The sequence below is a fragment of the Microcebus murinus genome, chromosome 28 (genome assembly GCF_040939455.1).
Source record: "Microcebus murinus isolate Inina chromosome 28, M.murinus_Inina_mat1.0, whole genome shotgun sequence".
Taxonomy (NCBI): Eukaryota; Metazoa; Chordata; class Mammalia; order Primates; family Cheirogaleidae; genus Microcebus; species Microcebus murinus.
Genome location: NC_134131.1, coordinates 4,028,093 through 4,047,149, shown reverse-complemented (window position 1 = coordinate 4,047,149; position 19,057 = coordinate 4,028,093). Strand labels below are relative to the sequence as shown.

The 19,057-nt window shown below is 43.4% G+C and overlaps 1 protein-coding gene across 10 annotated transcripts in view; it reads left to right on the top strand.

Annotated features, from left to right (window-relative positions):
• The window catches only part of FOXP1 (forkhead box P1), a 706,173-nt gene that overhangs the window by 129,008 nt on the left and 558,108 nt on the right, over window positions 1-19,057 (top strand). Inside the window, exon 1 of one of the 10 annotated variants that reach the window (XM_075998534.1) lies at window positions 17,477-18,690. The exons of the other annotated variants lie outside the window; for them this stretch is intronic. The gene's annotated coding sequence lies outside the window, so the exon portion shown is untranslated. Of the gene's footprint in view, window positions 1-17,476; window positions 18,691-19,057 lie in introns of those variants that run through there. 10 annotated transcript variants of the gene reach the window in all.

The window sequence follows — 19,057 nt, the reverse complement described above, 5'->3', positions numbered from 1 at the left end:
ATAGGGCTCATTTCCATGCGTTCTATTCTGTTTCAAAGGGAAGCAGTATTACATGTCGGTTGTGTGTGTGGACTCTGGTGTTAGGTTCCACCAGTATAGGTTTTGTGGCCTTGAACACACTACTGCACAGTTAGTCTACGCCAGCATTTTCTCGTATGAAAATGGGGACAATGAAGGGACAGTCTCATGGGGCTGCTGTGGAGAGTAAATGAGATAATTACATACAAAGGAGTGACTGCTTGTGTCAGTTTGTCTGCGACAGTCCTGGTTTTTACACCTGTTGCCCAAGACCCCTGGATCAGCACTGTGTCAGATTTTTCATTTTATACTAAAGTGTGATGTGCTATCTCTACTTCCTCATGATCTTACCTTGCAGCGTGTGGCATGCCTGCGGAATGACCTCTGACAGATGACCAGCAGTAGACGGTCCCTTTTCTCCTAACCCTTTGTAGGTACCCCTCTGTTTCAATTAATGTGTGCAATTGTGTAAGTGGCCAAGGACCGGTGACTCTATTTGGCCAGTGGGTCAGGGGAACCATGGGGGACTTTAAGTTTGTTTACATGAAATATGTGGGAAATAGAGGGAGCAGTCAGAATGCTCTTGCTCCAGTAGGTTCTATGGTTTTGCTGTTTTTGAATGTATAGACTTACAGATACCTATGTTTATTGTTTGGTGAAATTTTAAAAAATATATTTTGCAATAAGCCCTTTTGGCGGCAATTGAGCTTTAAACCAGAGCTCGTTTAATGAAATATTACATGATTTCCCCGCTGTTTTTCCAGGTAGTTGACCGCAAACATTAACTTCCATAAAATGTTTTTGACGTTTACTGTCCACTCTGGGGGTCATAGTGAAATCACTGAATATACAAAAATCAGGAGATGCGTTTGCTGAAGAAGTACTGTGTCTGTTTCAACATTAGGGCATATTTTAAGAAGACTGTACCCACACACAGTGGCAGAAAGCACGTTGATATTTTAAATTGTGAAGCATGACTTTTCATTTAGATCATTTAGATTGAGGCTAGGAGTTTGAGACCAGCCTGGGCAGCATAGCAAGACCCCGTTTGTACAAAACATAAAAAAATAAAATAAAATAAAATCCTGACTTTTTTGAAATTCATTTCACTTATGTTGGGTCCTAGCATTTCTTAAAACACATTCAAAAAGTGAATTGGTAACGATTAATGTGTTACACTGTTCACAGAACTTCTTTATAAGCAATTAAGGATGCCAATTTCACATCAATATCATTGAATGCTTCAAATAGAAACTCAGGTAATACCAGTAATAGTTTGGTTTTTTTGGATCCAATTCATGGAATCAAATTAAAACTGTTGGAATTTCATTCTGTTGAAGGGAAAGCATGTATCATTATTATGAATGATTGTAAATTCTGTTAAAATGTTTAACATTGAAGATAAAGTTATTTGTTTTTTTGATGATTAAAGAAATTTGAATTTTGGTGGGGAACATATTGTGGTAAAAACAGTTTTTACTAGATTAAGAAACCTATGGAGCAAATCTATACTTAGAAGTGATTATAGTGGCCACATATTTCATAATTGCATTCAAACTTCAATATATGTAATTTAAATAGAAACTATAGCTAACTACCAACATTTATAAATGATTTTACATATATATAGATAAACTACCAATTTCTTACGTTGAGACTAATGTTGAAATCAGATAAATACTTGAGCTATCAGTTAGGTTTCAGAAATGTTCGAGACTTTGAGAAACTATTTTGTAAATCCATACACGTGTTCCATGATGTTATTAAACTTTTGTGAAAGAGAACTCTAAATTTTGGTTGCATTTTGTTCAAAATCAGTTGGAAATTTTAATAACCCAAAGAATGGAGTACAAGCACCCTTACTCAACTTCTTTTGAGATTGTTAGCAAATTACAATTATTGGGGGAAAAAAAAGTGCAAATAGGACAATATTATAATTCTTATACCTGCAAAAACAAGTGAAGAACTGAACAAGTTAAATTAATGAGAGCTCAGAAAAGTGAACATGTTTTAATTTTTGAAATTTTATGGCTGTACTTGGAATTGTCTCACCAGTGGGAAGAATTGTTTGATGGAGCTCCTGTTTTAAATCAGATAATGTGAATTATTGCAGAAATAAAATGATACTAATAAGGTGTGCAATTTTGTGGCATCCAAATTTGGCCAAATATTTCAAGGAATTATAAAGCTTGTTAATGTATTTAATGAGTTTTGTCTTATAAAAAGGTTTCTCAAAGAAAGGTACTCAGAATTCAGTTATTATAAAAAGATGACCTTATAAAAATTTTTGGCTAAAATATGTATACATTTCAATGCACAGTAATAAAAATTGAGAGTATCTTGAACTTAGGAGAATTTGCTATAGTTGACAGATATTTTAGCACCCATGGAGAGAAAGAGAGTATATTCTCAGTTAATATTACATGCCAGAGATACTGATATTTGATGGTGTTAATAAATAAATTAATATTTATTAACCATAAAATATAACTTTGAAGAATACTGCAGGCAATTTTATGAAAATAATAAGACCAATATTTTTCCTAACATTCTTCCAAAAAGAAGGTGATGTGGAAAAAAGAGGAGGATGGCCATAAAACTGACTAAAAGACAGAGGTATAGACTACTAAGATTATTCTGCTTATATCATTGTTAATATTAAAATAACCTATTTCAAAATAATCTAAGGATGACAAATTATTTGGTAACTAAATATAATGCACCTGGCATATAGTAAGCACTCACATATTTGTGATCATTATAAAAATTATCAATATTATTATTTTGCCTAGTTCTTTGCCAGTTAGTTCTACACTGTCTTAATTGTTATGGTTTATAATATGTTTAATATCAATAATTTCATAATACGTATACTTTAGAAAATTTTATTTGCTTTAATTGTTTTATAGTTTTTCTAAAACACCCTTTTAATTTTCTTGTTAAAAATCATTTCTTTTTTTGATTTGATTGAAATTTAAAATAGTTAATTACCTTTCTGTATTCTATCTCCCCATCCAGGAAAATGGTTTCATTATCCTTTTATTTGAGTATTCCTTTTTGTTTCTTGTGAAAATTTTGTAGCTGTGTTGTCTGTACCTAGAAAAGGAAGGTGTAGCTCATTTTATATTTTCTTACTGATTACTCTTAGTGTGTAGATAGCTCTGTATTTTTGTATATTGTATGTTCGATCCCCCTGCTGAAATCTCATTAGGGCTATGTTTTTGTTGTTACATTTAAAAAAAAAACAAAAACCAAATTTGGAATCTCGGTGATTTCAGTACCTTTTCCGTATTTCTTTTTCCTGCCATATTGCATTGGTTCTGCTCTAGAGAACAGTGCTCAGTAGTAGTGGTGGTGATTAATTCTTTACGTAGTTCTCTTTCAGGCTACTCTTAATTTTGTAGAAGGCAGCACTTTGTTTATTTAAATCTGTATCTCTGTGGGGTATTCACCCAAAGTTAGGCATTTAGAAAAGGATGGCTGGCACATATGGTAGAATATTGATGCAGAGAGTTAGAATAAAATAAAGGTACTAGATGCTGAAAATTTAAATGGTTTTTAGAGGAGATGGTTTAGAGGTGATGCATTTAATGAAATTAAATAATAAAAAAATATTCAGGGGATTTGCTTTTATAATACATTCTATCCTTTGAATTCTTTCCATCCGAATGGTACTAAGTAATAGATGATAGAGATCAAAAGATTGAAAGGTTTTATGTCTGAGACACTTTGACAGCATCACACTGCATTATCAGCTCGACGTATGTGGCAATGATTCTTTGTCTATTTTTATTCCGCAAAACAAAATCGGTGTTTTGAATAGAAATGCAAATTCCATTTGAACAATGAACTAAAGAGAGAGTGTTTTGCATGCCAGAAATTTATATCTTGGACATAAACTGTGACTTGAGGAACCTGGAAACATGCATGTGTTAATTGTGGCTAGAATCTTTGTCATCTGCCTGTCCGGGCCATTGCCACATTTATTACTTTGGTTTTGGGTGTGCTTCTAAGGTTTTCTTTTGACCAGGAAAATGCCACTCACCAGACAGAAAAATAATTCTCTGTGCCCTACCCTCGTATTTGAGTAATCCCAGGAGTACTTTGGGGGAAAGATAGTTATATGTTGTTGTGTTCAGAATCAACAAGTAGCAATATCCTGTAATTTATGTCATTTTGTTTTATAGCACACTTTAGTCTTACAAATGTCTTGACATTTTATAGAATGTTTTTTGTGGATGGAGCCTTGATGGTTTCGTGCTGTAAGAATTGTTTCCTTTGGAAAAATTTATATTTGCCCCTTACACCAAACTCAACACTCAAGCTATCCATTTCAGATATTATTAGAGAAAATGGTTTTCTCAATGTTTGTTGGTAATTTTTTTTTTTTTTTTTTTTTTTTTGGAGACAGGGTCTCACTGTGTCACCTGGGCTAGAGTGCAGTGACATTATCATAGCTCACAGCAGCCTCAAACTCCCAGGCTCAAGCGATCCTCCTGCCTCAGCCTCCCGAGTAGCTGGGACTACAGGCGTGAGCCACCGCGCCCGGCTAATTTTTTCTATTTTTTGTAGGGACGGCGTCTCACTCCTGCTCAAGCTAGTCTCGAACTCCTGGCCTCAAGTGATCTTCCTGCCTCAGCCTCCCAAAATGCCAGGATCACAGGCATGGGCCACCGTGCCCAGCCTGTTGGTAGTATTTTTATAAAGTGAGCATGGGTTTTTGTGTCTCTAGTTACATAATGTGTCTCTTTGAGAAAAACTCAACTCTGAGAGTCTGGGAAGACATGTACCAACAGTTGCTGTCATCGGGTGTGATGGGAGTGGCAGACAGAATACATCCTTTTTGAAGAAAGGTCTCCTGCTAGAAGGTGCAATTGCACAGCAAACCTGCCGGTTGTGGCCTCAGTTGTGTGCTACACAGTGGTAAAAATATGATAGATACAAATAGTTAGAAAAATTCACTTTTTTACCTGGTACCTGAATACATGAGCTTGTGTCTAGGACTGATGCTTTAGGGTTTGAACCAAAAGCCAAGATGGATTAATAGAAAAACAGAGTCTTTATTTACATAAGTAGTATCCTTATGAGTTCATAAAAATGGAATCTATTTTCTGTTTCTCGTAGCAGCTTTCTTTTTCCTACGCGTTAAGTTGCTTGGGCGCTTTTAGGCACACACTTGCATGGTTTTGCTTTCTACTCATTGGCTATTAATTTATTTTAAAGATACCATTTGCTAGACACCTAAATAGAACTTCTGTGCCAGCATTGTTCCAATTACCTTTATAAATATTAGCTTGTGTAATTTATTTAACCGTCGTTGTGACTCAATGAGGGTAAGAACTGCTGTTATGCTCACTTTTTATAGATGTGGAAACTGAGGCACAGAGAGGTTACGTAATTTATTAGCTCAAGGTCAAACAAGCTAGTGAGTGGTGCGGATAGGATTCAGCCCCAGGCAGCCCCAGGCTCAAGGGTTTCTGCTCCTAACCAGCTTTGCTGTATGATTTGTGATCTTTTTTACTTGGGGGGCAGGTGGGGATAATGGAGATTAGAGAGATCTAAGTCCCCACCGTCCCCCACCCTGTCCCGTCGCTGACTGCGATGATGTGATCACTTCCAAAGAATAAACTACATTTAGGGCCAGAGGCAGGAGGGCGAGTAGAAAACAGTCTTGCTTTGGATTTATATTGATGCCATACTGTTTGCGATAATACTTTTACCCAGTGAACTTGTATTATTACATCTGTAGTTACGGTTTTTTAAAAAGAAAAGTTGTCTTTGAAAAAAAAAAAAACATCTTTTGACATATGCTGAACTTCACATTTTAGAAAGGCATGTTCTAAATATAAAGAGGCATAAAAAAGTTAAAAGTTTATGTTTGTTTTTTATTCTAAACAAAATGCGTTTTTACTTAGTAGAGAGGTTCTAGGAAAAAAACACCCGAGACTGAGTTGTTGCCATGGCAGGAACACTACGTAGCAGGGGAGAAGGAGGTTTAATTTCTGTAAGTGTAGTATGTTGCTGCTACAAAGTCAACGCAAAAATCCCACAAAGTTAAAATTAACCTTGAAAACCCATTACATACCCAACTCGAGGACCCTTAGTAGCTGAAAAGTCAACAATTAACTTCTTTCGTTAATGTATCTTTGAGGCAGTGTAGTGTAGTGGTTAAACTTGCCTGGGTTTGAGTCCTGGCTCTGCCTCTTGCTAGCCGTGTGCCCTTCCAGAAGTTTCTGGAGCATTCTGCCTTAGCTCCTGAATCCGTAAAATGGCAGTATTCCCCTCGATGTGTTCTCGCTTTGGTTAAATGAGTCGATACAATAGAAACAAAAACACTGACTCCTTTTTGCATACCAAGTGCTGAGTAAACATTAGTGATTTATTATCAGTACTTAGCTTTTGTCTTTTTATTTTGACTTTTGTCTCATTTCTTGGCAGCGTAGGCCACGTCTCATTTGGAGGGCGTGGGGAACACAGAGGAAGGGATAAACACAAGAGAGAGGATTAGGGCAGGGGGAGGAAGTATAGAGGCCCAATTATTAGAGCCTGTTATTTTTGCGATGCTGTTTGTGAGAAAAATTGATTCAGTGTTCTCAGCGTGGAGCCCTGTGCTATTTTGTGTGTGTGTGTGTGTGTGTGTGTGTGCGTGCGTGCATGTGTGTGTTCGTGTGTGTACGTGTGTGTGTGTGTGTGTGTTTTAAACGAGAGGCGGGATCTTGCACGCATGGCTTATTCATCCTCCATTGGGAGGGCCAAGATTTCTAAACGTCCACACTAAGGGTGGTGACCAGTGGCTGAAAATAATCCGTGAGTCACCGACAGCTTCAAATGTGTGTTTCAACACGGGCGTGCCGTCCACGCGGGAATTTCTGCGTCTTCAAAACCGAGAGCGAAGGCCCGGCCGAGGAGGAACTGCGGATTGCCTCGCCGGTGTCCCCGGTCGCCGCTGTCCGAGGCTGCCCTTTGGCCTCTTGTGAAACGGGTTATTTGTGCCTGGGGCCGGCTCAGTCGGTTTGGTCCGAGAGGCCTTTTCTGATTTGAGAAAGAAACCTTTAGATGCGTCCTGCCAGCCGGCGTAGATGGTCACAGAGCTCAGACCCGTGTCGCCGCGGGTCCTGGCGAATGCGAGATGTGACGCTGACCCCCAAAGGGGGGACAGGTCCGGCAGCTGCCCTCTTTTCTGGACCTTGCTGGAATGTGCTGGAATGCAGCCAGCCAGCTGTTCGGTTGCAGAGGGCGTGGGGTAGTGATAATTCTCCACGAGGACGCCTTTTGTCTTCTGTTCACACATGCACCTCTGCCATGGGCCCACCGTGGACGGCAACCTGCCTTCCGATGTCGCACAAGGGAGCAGGGACGTGTGTTGCCGCTTGAGTGCGTGGCCCGCAGTGGCCCTTGCAGGGTGACACCGGTTCCTCGGCGCCGGCCCGGGCGTGCAGGAGTGCAGCCGCCCCCGGAGGTCCCCCGGGGTCACCTGGGAGCCGGTCCCCAGCCGCACACCTGGATAAGGCCCGGAATGGCTGTCCACCTGCCAGGCCCGCCTTTCCTCAAATGCAGAGTCTTCTCTGAGACCCCACAGTCCTGCTGTCTAGCCTCGCACCCTCTGTGGCTTGTTTGGGGGCCGCGCTGGTGACATTGGTCCGCAGAGCCGGACTCCGCACGGGGGTCACAGCGAAGGGGAGGGGAAGGGCGCAAAACTGCCTGCGGAGAAACGTTGCCTCTAAACCTGTTTTAGAAAACCTGCAACTTTTTAGTTCATGTAGAGCCCAGAAACGTTGGATTCCCTTTGCCCCCTTTCGCGTTTGATAAGAGTTTTATTTCCTAAAATTGATGGCAGTGACAGCGGTGTTGGAAGTCAGCCCTGAACGTTTCTAGATTTCACAATTTTGTTTTGTCTTCATTCATAGCAAGCAATTTCCTTCCTTCCTTTCTCTCTTCTTCTGTTTCTCTCTCTCTCTCTTTCTCTCCCCTCCTTTTCTCCCCCTCTCTGTCTTTCCAATTTCCATCTATTCCCAAGCTCACAATGGAAGTGGACCCTTACGTTTTATTTTCAGATGACAACTACAGGAACAAACCGGTTTGCCTGACTCCATTGGTGACGGTGGGTAGCCCACGTGGGATGAATGGCCGTCCCTTGTGTCATGGCCCGTTCGGACAGTGGGCTGCAGAGGCGTGGCAGCTCCTAGACCCTGCTGTCCATGAGCCTCTTAGCAATGGGCAGGGGTGGCCTTGGCCTTGGAGGCGTGCCTCGCTGTGTCGTGGTGTCCGATCAGAGTGGGCGGTCGGGCCACCTTCTGCCGAGGTTAGCGTCCATCATGCTCTGTCCGGTCCCATGTCGTACAGGTGGGTGGGTGTGTGTGTGCTTAATGGATAACACGGCCAGAGGCCCCAACTGTCCAACATCCAGAGCCTGTTGAAGGGACCTTATGAAGAACCTCGTGGCATTTGCAACTTGATCACAGAATTTGTGCCATGGAGGACCTGAAAATAGCTCTCTGGGTTTGTAGGGGTCACACCTTTCTAAGCTCAGTTAATGAGCGAGTCTTTATGCTTTACAAGATGAGCCAGGTGTATTTGGCTAACGTTAACTGCAGTCTTGGCTGCCCGGCCCTGTTGCTAATGAGGCCGGAGTGGGAATTCCTGCCTCTCGTGGACCAATTACCTGCCCTCTCCTTCTTAGCCACGCAGCGCGGGGCCCCGGCCAGCTGGCTTGTGGATGTCTGCAGTTGGGTGTCAGAGTGGGGGAAGGTGCTGCTACCCAGGGTGCCGCGTGGATTAGCGCAAATCCGTAACCCCTCCTGGGGAAAGCCCACACGCTCCACCGGCCAAGGGTCAAGTGCATTGTCTCCACTTTTGAAAGGCAGTCGAGTTCATGAAGGTTAACTTGGAAAAAAATGCTGATGTTGGCTAGAATGTTGGGCTTTTGCCAGGACGTATGCAACACTTAGAGCGATTCGGGGAAACCGTGCCATGGTTCACTGGTAGAAGAGTTTAGGATGAATCAAAAACAGTGCAAACCAACAAGGAGAGTGTGATTGCTTTTAAATATGCAGCAGTGTACAGGGACATGGCAGTAGCTTAAAAATATCTTTTCTAGGAATGGCAGTATTCTCCCAAATCTTAGGATGGCCCAAACCGTATTTGGCTTGTAGGTTTGTAGACTTGTACTGCTTGGTTCCAACCTTTTGCCTAAGTGGGGCTATATCTTGTAGTCATTTATTAAGGAATTGCATATTAAATAGAAATCTTGCAGTTAACTAGAAACTTTTTGGATTTTAAACAAACACTGAGGAACATATAATGTTCTGGAAGATAAATAATTACATAGGGCGGTTTAGTCCTCCAACATGTGTATTTTTGAAAACAAACACAAACCCCAGCAATATTTACCCTAGAGTAATTTGCACAGTAAAATGAGAGTAATTTGGAAATCCTGTATAACTCTGATTCATTTATTTTCATAGGATGCATTCACATTTTGTAATGATGAATGTGCAGTGGAGAGCCGTTAGGAAAACCTTAGTTTTGCTTATATTTGGGAAATTCTAGCAACGCCCTATCATATGTCACTATTTCCCAAAGGAAGGAATATCAGACGCAGAGAGATTGTGACTTGCCCAAGGTCACTCAGCTTAGGGAGTGGCCGAGCTCCGGTGAGAACCAGTTGTCCCCCCTGTTGTAGGCCAGTGGTATTTTGGTGACAGCATGGTGGTTTTATTGGAGTGTATGCACCTGTGCCCACATGCATATGTGTGAATAAAATAGCTGTTTTGCTTCCTTTTAACAAACTGATTATAAGCCTGGCAACCTGGAAATACCATTTTCTTTCTCTGCCTTCCAAGGAGCAAATTCAGCCTATTGCTTTACAGTCCTTAACATCTTTTGATATCTCTAGATATACAGAATGGACTTTGTCTTTTCTTTGCCTTGTAAGCTGTTTAGAGCAAGGTAAGATTACAATCATAAGCTGAATCTGGAAAAAAAAAACAAAACAAAACTTAATCTTTTTTGATTATGGTCATTCCCTTGAAAATACTGTTACCCAGGTTTCCCTTAACCATGTGGTAGCTCAGGACTGCTGTGGTTTGGAAAATACATAACCGTTTGGTCTTGCTGCCGTCGTCTCTGCTTTTTGTGATCGGATTCTGCCTATTCTCGTGTGTGACTAGCCCACTGTGTTATTTTCCGAAAGACCCACCCCATTTATAAAATCGAGTGGTCTTTAAATCCGTTTTGGGCTTTGAAAGGTGGTTTGGCAGAAGAAGTAAGGAGAATTTCACAAACGTGTATTTTTGCTGTGTGACAGCCCTGTTCTTTCTCATCTTCCCTTGTCTTAAGTTTGACCAGACAAACTTTGTTCACTTGTAGTGCTTCCGTGAGCAGCAGCAGTCTTTTGGTTTCCTGGTTTTTCCTTTTTTATTCCAAATTTTCCTTTTGTTTCTTTCCGTTTCCTTGGATATGTCTTTTAGGAAAATCAAGGCTGAAATAATGTGTAATTATTGTGTAATGTGTAATATGTGTAATTATTGTGTATGTGTATTGTGTAATATGTGTAATTATGCCAATGCTATAGCAGTTAAAGAAGATATAAATTATTAAAAGAAATAAAATATATTAACGATTTATATCTTATATGAAAATATGTATTTTTATTTACATCTTTTAATTACTTGTATCCTTTTAAAACTGCTGTGGCCTTGGTCGCTGCCATATATTTCAGCCCTGATTTTCCTAAAAGACATAGAAAAGAGAAGTTTTATATATATGCACACATGTGTGTGTGTGTGTATATATATATATATGCATGCATATACACATGCATGTAGTATATAGTAAATAGGAGACTTTCATATCTGTACACATATATTCGAAAGAGAACCACTTCAAACACATGGGTTTTTACTGAAGATCACTTCTACCTTTATGTGGTGGTCTAAGGTTTCTGTCACTTTCTTTGTTAGTTGGGTTTGAAAGCAGATGAGTAAACCAGAGAGAAGTGATGCCGTCTGCCTGCTCCAGGCACAGGGCTGGGGGGACGTAGACGGGTGACACTTTGGGGTCCCCGTGGGCCAGCTTGCCCACTTTGCAGGCAGACTCCGGGGGATGTCAACCCCAGGACGCGCCTTGCTTGGTCCCATCTACAGCTGATTGCTGTGTGGATGTCACTTGTCACACACACACACCCTTGGCTCTGAGCTGCTTACGGGCATTTACTGCACCTCCCTGCTCGGTGCTTGGCTCAGCCCGGCCCGAGGCTACCCAGGGCCGGGCGCCGACCATGTTTGGGCCACGGCGCTGCAGGAGCTGCCACCGCTCACAACCGGGGAGGGACTGGTGCCCATTTCGCCCTGATCCTCCTCAATCCCTTTTCAAGTGGAAATTTTGCAAGTCGACTTCTGCAGCCTGCGTAGTACAATTTGGCTGACAGCAGTTTCTGGCAAAAGAAATAACCAAATTATTATTCAGTCATGGGTTTTTAACAGCCGCAAAGCAAGTGGATGTTAACTAAATGATGCAATTTATTCCCTTCCCTCTTATTGCCAGCTTGCCTATTGCAGAGCGACTGCCAGTTTTCAATAAGTGGTACCCAGATGGTATTCGCATGCCGCCCACTTGGTTACAGAGCCGAAGCGGGGAGTAACTCGGCAGACACTACAAGCTGTGGGTCAATTGAGGGGGAATGCCTGTTGCTTCACAGTTTTGCATATGTAAATCTGTTAATGTTATGTCAGTATTGTGCGGGGCTAAACACAAGCATTGCCTTTCTCTGGGGGCCCAGCTGAACTTGGACCGTCGCCCAGTTATCCCCGAGAGTGAGCCACAGCAGGAGGGTGCACCGCCCGCCTCCCCCCACCCCTGCCTGCTCGCTCCTTGCCTTATCTGCAGCCCGGGCCCTGCGCAGGAAGTGTCTGCCACAGGCCGGCTCCATAATAGGACAGGCAGGCCGGGTTTTTATGAGCTGGCTGTGCAGGGAGGAGTGTGAGCGTGTGTCTATTTTTAGGCCAGCCTTCAAGAAAGTTCCCCTGGCCCAGCCCGCGCCTGCCCGCCTCGCTGACACTCTCTTCTGTGTGTGTCTGCCACACTTCTGCTCTCCATTTGATCAACTGCAGATGTGGCAACAGCCGGCTCCCAAAAGTCATGAACTGTGTTGTCTGCGCGGCTCAGCGGCCAGCATCTGCTGCAAGCTTGCAAACGGGCTGGAGGGAGAGGCAGGGAGATCATTTTCGGGAATGCATTCAGCTGCCTCGACTCAGCCTCCACTTTGGCCTGCGCAGACAATTATTTTACACTAATTGCATCAAGATAGCAGCTATAAAAACAAGACTCGAATCGCTCTGCCCCCCCACGCCCCTCTTGTGAAAGTTGCAGTTACAAAGGGCAGCCCTTTCTTCTTTTTATTGTGGTTTGTTTCTTGTTCTCAAAAGCTTATTACATTGGGTGCAAACAACAACAAAAACGCCATAAAAAGGCAAGAGTCGTAATATGCTTAAGAGCTAAAAGGACCTATGGTGTTGGTTTAACCAATGAAAATATTCCTGCAGGTATTGTAAAAATTTATGTGCCATATGAAAAACATTAAGGGTGTTGTTTTTTCATGGAGGAAAATGTTCATTGTTGAGCCATTTTGTAAATTATTTTAATGCTGCATTTCTGCTTAAACCTCATGATTTTGATATATAAACCAGTTTAATGTTTTCTGCACAGACCCTGGCTTTTCTTAAATTTTATATATTGGAAAGCGTGTGTTTGTATTGGAAACTGCTGGTTCCTTTCATATTGAAAATCTGTCTTATGTAGCTCAGTGCCATGTGGCAAAGGAGTAGTTTGACCAGAGTCAAGCCTTGAGTGTCGACTTTCGAGTCCTAAAAAAAAAAAAAACAAAAAAACAACAACAACAAAAAAAAAAACGAGCCAAGACCACATTAATAAACATCTAGAAGGTGTTTTTTGTTGTTTGTTTTGCAAACAAGAGTCATTTGACAACAATGAGACTAGCATTTCTGTGCTGCTGTATAGACTTTCTATTATAATGGTCTGTTCTCAACTTTTCATCTGCTTGTAATAGAGGAAACATTGTGTTCAGTGAGTCTTAACTTTTTATTTTTTATTTTTTTTCCTTTTAAATGCTCTCAGAGTAAATTCTGGTGCAATACACATTCCAGCATCTCGGATTCTCTGGAAGGTTTGTTTCTGTGACATTTTGCTGTATCTGTTGTGAGCTAGAGTACTTGCTTCTCTCCTCACATTTCAAGTCTCTAGACTTTGTTCTGAAGAGCCAGATGGAAGTATGCAGATTGTTTTTATCTTTTGTCCTTCACACTGTAACCTGATCTCCAGCATGTCGAGTCATCTAGCAGAAAAAATTTACTATGTGAAAGCTAGGAAATGATTTAGAATACGGACCAGCCAGGAAAGAAAGGGGCTCAGGATGTACTTTATCAGAGCAAATCTCTCCACCCAATTCCCATGCCCTTCCTTTTTATTTTTATACGAGATGATTTTCTGATCCTAGGGTGTTTCTAACTATGCCCAAATATTCTTCTTCCCATTTAACCTGGGCTGAGGACTGTAACCGACCCGCGAATTCGATAAAGGTGTAAAATAATATGTGTGCAATGGAAGTTGATGGCTTAATAATTGAAAGCTCAGGAAAAGAGTGAATTGGTAGAATCACGGAATTGGCAATGACCTTGCAAATTAGGGCAGTGCAGCTTACTAAAACTAGGGGCTCGTCCAAAGTGCCGTGATCGATCCAGGGCTCGAACCCAGCATGGCCCCAGTGGCTGTGGGAGACAGTGTAATCTCAGGCTTCGTGATTTGTAGGGGTTTAATGGTACAATATTTGCGGCCTTGTGTTGCAGATTGCATACCCCTTTAACTTGGCCTAAAAAAAGTGTAAGGACAGTTGTTCCCTTGCACACTTGGTGTATGGCATCAAATTAGTCACATGCTCATCACTGTGTCAGGGTATTGGACATTTGCTACGCTTGCAAGTAAGTGTGTGCAGTATGTGCTTATTTCTATATTTATACACAGCGTAGTGTGGGCATTTGGAGTCAGGTGACCTGGGTTTAAATACCAACGGTGGCAGCCCAGCACTGTGAGGCCTTGTGTGAGTTACCCTGACATCCCTGGGTCTCTGTTCTCCCCGCTCCGGAATAGTGGTAATAAGAGCACTCGCCTTAGGGTTGTCACAAGACGGTAATGAGATTATGTACATGAGACACTTAGCATGGTGCGTGTGCGGCAGATACGGTATGCTTGGCCTTAATGAAAGTTTATTATGTTAATTGATTATCTATTATCCATGACAACAAAGGAAAGCTGTAGTAGTCATAGATGCCATATTGAGCCTTGGGTTTCAACTTTTTTTTTTTTTTTCCCTGTAGAGTAGATTGGTGTTTGCTTCTCCCCCTCCTTCCTCCTGCTCCCTTTTTCTCGTCTAGCACTTTCTGTAGCATTTCTTGTTTTACCTTCGGGTGTCATCATACGTTGTTTACGCCACTGTCAAGAGGACCAGTGCTGTTCGCAGCACGCTCAGGTGCCTCCGAACTCTTACCTACCCTTATTCTCTTCTCTTCCTCGTCTAGTGACATTTTCTTGGACTTTCTAGTTGGAAAAACTAAAGGGGGGCTTGTCGACTGGTGGGGGTCCTCACCAAACTTGTTTTCTTGCATGAGAATATTTTGCCTGTGTCAATAATACCTGCAGTCCACGCCATTGCTTGGTTCTGCAAGCCAACCTATGGCTTGAAGAAATTAATGTTTAAGGGCGTATTTATTACCTCAAATAGAAAATACAGATGAACTGTTTCCTGCTAGTGCTAAACTTCATTCAACAAGTGTTTCTTGAGTGCCTACTGTATGCTAGGTGTTACAGGATGAGCGGGACAGACATTGCACCTGCCCTCCTGAAGCTTAGAGGATGGTGTGAATCTTGACAGGTTAGATTTCCCTGAGAACTGGCTTTAGTTTTACCTTTGGTTTTGTGTTAGGCTTTGGTCCTCATTTCTCATACACCTACCCATTGTATTTCTACCATTCCAAGTTAAAGTTTGTACTACTAAAAAAGATTTCAAGCAATTCCATTTACAATAACATCAGAAATACCGAGGAATACATTTAATACAAGTACAAAACTGGTACACTGAAAACTTTAAAATATTTTTGAAAGAAAAAGACTTTAAGTCAATAGAAAGATATCCTGTGCTCATAAACTGAAAGACTTGATATCGTTATCAAGGTAGTACTCCCCAAATTGATCTACAGATTCAATGCAAACTCTATCAAAACCAGGTGCCTTTTTTTTTTTGAAGTTGACAAGTTGATCCTAAAAGTCATATGGAAATGCAAGGAACCCAGAATAGTCAAAACACTTTTGAAAAAGAACAGAGCTGAAGGACTCACTCCTCCTGATTTTAAAAGGATAGAGTTATGAATCAATGAAATAGAATTGAATGCCAAGAAATAAATCCTTATATTATATTTATGGTCAGTTGATTTTTAAGAAGGGTGCCAAGCCCATTCAATGGAGAAAGAATAGTATTTTCAGCAAATGATGGTCACAGAACAGGATATTCATGTGCAAAAGAAAAGATGTTGGACCCCTACTCCACAACATATACATCGAAGACATGAATGTAAGACCTAAACATACAAAACTCTTAGAAGAAATGATGGGAATAAATCTTCATGAGCTTTGGAGCCGGCAGTGGTTTGTTAGATAAGACGTCAAAAGCGCAGGCAACAAAGAAAAAATAAATTGGGCTTCACCAAAATTCAAAGCATTTGTGCTTTAAAAATAGGACACCATCAAGAAAGTGAAAAGACAGCCCACAGACTGGGAGAAAATATTTGCGAATCACCTATTTGGTAAGGATCTGTTATCCAGCATATATAAACAACTCTTCGAACTCAATAATAAAAAAGCAACCCAAATAAAAGAGATGGGCAAAAGGGCTACCTAGACATTTCTCCAAAAAAGATATACAGAAGGCAAAATAAGCACACGAAAAGATGTTTAACATTCATTAGCCCATTAGACAAATGCACATCAAAGCCACAGGGGGATCCCGCTTGGCCCCCACTTGGGTGGCTATACTCGAGAAGATGAATGAGAGTTGGCGAAAATGGACAAATTGGAACCCTTTTCATTGCCGCTGCGAATGCAAAATGGTGCAGCTGCTTTGGAAAACAGTCGGCCATTCCTCACGAGGTTAAAAGCGTTGCCCCGTGGCCTAGGAGCCCTGCTCCATCTAGATGTGCACCCCAAAGAAACAAAAGCATGTGTCTACACTTGTGCATAAATATTCGTAGGAGAGTTTTTCAAATAGCCCCAAAGTGGAGGCAACCCAAATATCCATCAACGGATAAACAAATGAACAAAAGGCGATTTTTGCACCCAGTGGAATACTATTCAGCCACAAAAAACGAATGAAGGACTGAGTCACGCTGGCACGTGGTTGAACCTTGAAAACATTTTGCTAACTGAAAGTCAGACACAAAAACACCATGTATTTTATAATCCCATTTATACGGAATATCCAGAGTTGGCAAAGCCACTGACTCGCAGTAGGTTAGAGGTCGCAGGGACTGGAGAAGAAGGGAACAGGGGGGTGACTGCTCATGGGGACAGGATTTCTTGAGGGGGTGGGAAAAATGTTTTCAACTTCGATCATGGTGATGGTTTTTGCAACTCTCGAATATACTAGAAACCATGCAGTTGTGCAGCTTAAAAGGGTGAATTTTATGGTTATGTGAATTATTAATACATCTCAATAAAAAGATTTCAGTCTCTTTTCTGTCTGACTTTTCTGTAGAGTTGAGGCACAGCTAATTACGCTCTCCATCCGCTGGTGCAGGGCTCGGCAGAAACTTCCAGCAAGGGCCAGGCAGTCAGCACTTCAGGCTTTGCCGGCCACACGGGCTCTCTGCTCTCTCACTTTTGTCATCGTCGTGCCGAAGCAGGCGTAGACAAATCTCTAAATAGAGTGGGGGTGGCTGTGCTCCCGTCAGACTTTACTTAGGGACTGGGCGCCGCGTTTCAATTCCATGTAATTTTCGCGCATTGTTATTGATATTATCAATTAATTAATATTATTAATAAATGGCATTATTATTTCCCATCCCGCCCCCAGCCCAACCACGTAGGAATGGCAGAGTCACTCTTGGCTCGTGGGCTGAGGACAGCAGGTGGCCGGGGGGCTTTGGCCCGTGGGCTAGTTAGTTGGTTACCTGCAGCCTCCGTGCTGTTGTCGCTCAAAGCTGCCAGTGCGTTTTGCAACTTGGTGAGCCAGGTGGTGTCCTGGTCCTTGTTTCCCAGATTTGGCAGTTGAGAGTCGCAGAGGCTGAAGCAGGTCGCCCGGCAGTGGCGACCGAGGGTGGGCTCGGGCCTCGCTGGGTTCCAGAGCCCGCCATGCTCAGAGCCCGCCCCATCGGCCAGGTGGGCCGGGCCCTGCCGGCCACTCCCTGCTTCCCGCCCGGTCCCTGTGCCTGTCTGGTGCCACCGCAGTCCTGCCTCCTCCGGCCAGTCCTTCTGGAACGCCTGCTTCCTTCCCTGCCTTCCAGTGCTCTTTTCCATGTCGCCCTGCCAAGACCCACACCGAGCTGGGGGAAAAACAAATCCACCACCTTGCTCCCTTTCAGACTTTCCTCGTGACTCACTGCTTCTGGGAAGGCGATGCCTCAGCCACCTTTTGACCCCAAATCCAGCTGGAACCGCGTCCGCCCCGCTGGCTGCGGGCTCTGCCTTCATCTCCCGCCTCTCTGCGGGCGGGGTGGCCGTGCACCATCCAGACCTCTGCAGAGTGTCTTTTTTTTTTTTGAGCCTCTTTGTTTCATTCAGTGCCCAGCACTTGGGTAAGGGCCTTCGGGGAGGTTAAAACGCCAGTGGCACCTTCTGTGTAGATGTCGCCCACTCGCTCAGCCCCAGCGCTCTGCTGGCCCGTCCTGCCCTGCGTCTCCTGTCCCCGGGCGCCTGCCGGACCCTCCCTGCATGGCGGTGGGGGGGGGGCGACAGGCAGTGGCGGTGGGGCAGGTGAGTCTCGTTTCTGTCTCTGCATGCCCGTAGTGGTGGTCGCTGTCGGGGACACGTGTGTGTCGCCACTGGGGACAAAGGGGACATTGCACGGAGGATGGCTCCTCCCGCCCCATCCCCTGTTTCTCCCGGAGACAAGACATCGCCGCGGTGGCTTTGCATCCTGGCACACCAAGAATGTGGTGAATGGGACCGTGGAACTTTCCCGCAGAGTGGCAGAAAGCCTTGCCATGCCTCTGCTGGGATTCAGTTCGTTCCTCAGACACCGTACGTGTCTGCCCTTTGCACGCGAGGATCTTCCTCTGGACTTTCTGTTTTCTGTGTGCTTCTTGCAAGACAGACCGACAACCGCCTCCCCCCTCGCCCCCTGCAAAAAAAAAAAAAAAAAAAAGCAGAAGAAAAAAAAAAAGAAAAGAAATAATTTAGAAGTGCTTAAGTGATTAATGTAAGCTCTTTATTTATGACTCATAATGTGGTTGGGGAAAGAGTCCTTCTGACTTTAGTGCAGTTTCCATTCCTGGTAGCTCGGACTGTGTTAAGCACGAAAATGCGGAGTCTGGGCAGAGACGACCCTGCCCGGCGCTGACCGGGGCCACCTGGCACGGAGGCGAAGACGGGGACCCTCTCCGCGGCGGGGTAAGGGTGGGTCGGTGGGCGAACCGCGTTACCCCGCAATTCCTGGGTCGCAGGTGAATTGCTGCGAGTCCAGAAATTTTCATTCTTTGGCCTCAAATAGTTAAGAAATAACACTTGGGACTATGTGGTCACCAGGAGCAGAGGGGCATTTGATTGCGAGCTGAGCCGTGGAACGCACGGGGACATCGGGAACTGGAGTCCTTCGGGATGCGGGGCCCCTTGTCCTCTCTGTGGGTGTCACCCTTCTGGGTCTCGCGCCTTGGCTGTGCTTTCCTCTTCTCTCTCTGCCTGCTGACTGCCCTGACAGTCTGCAGATGGTCCCTCATGACTGTCCCCAAGCGCTGTCCCTGGTGCCTGGGACGCTGAG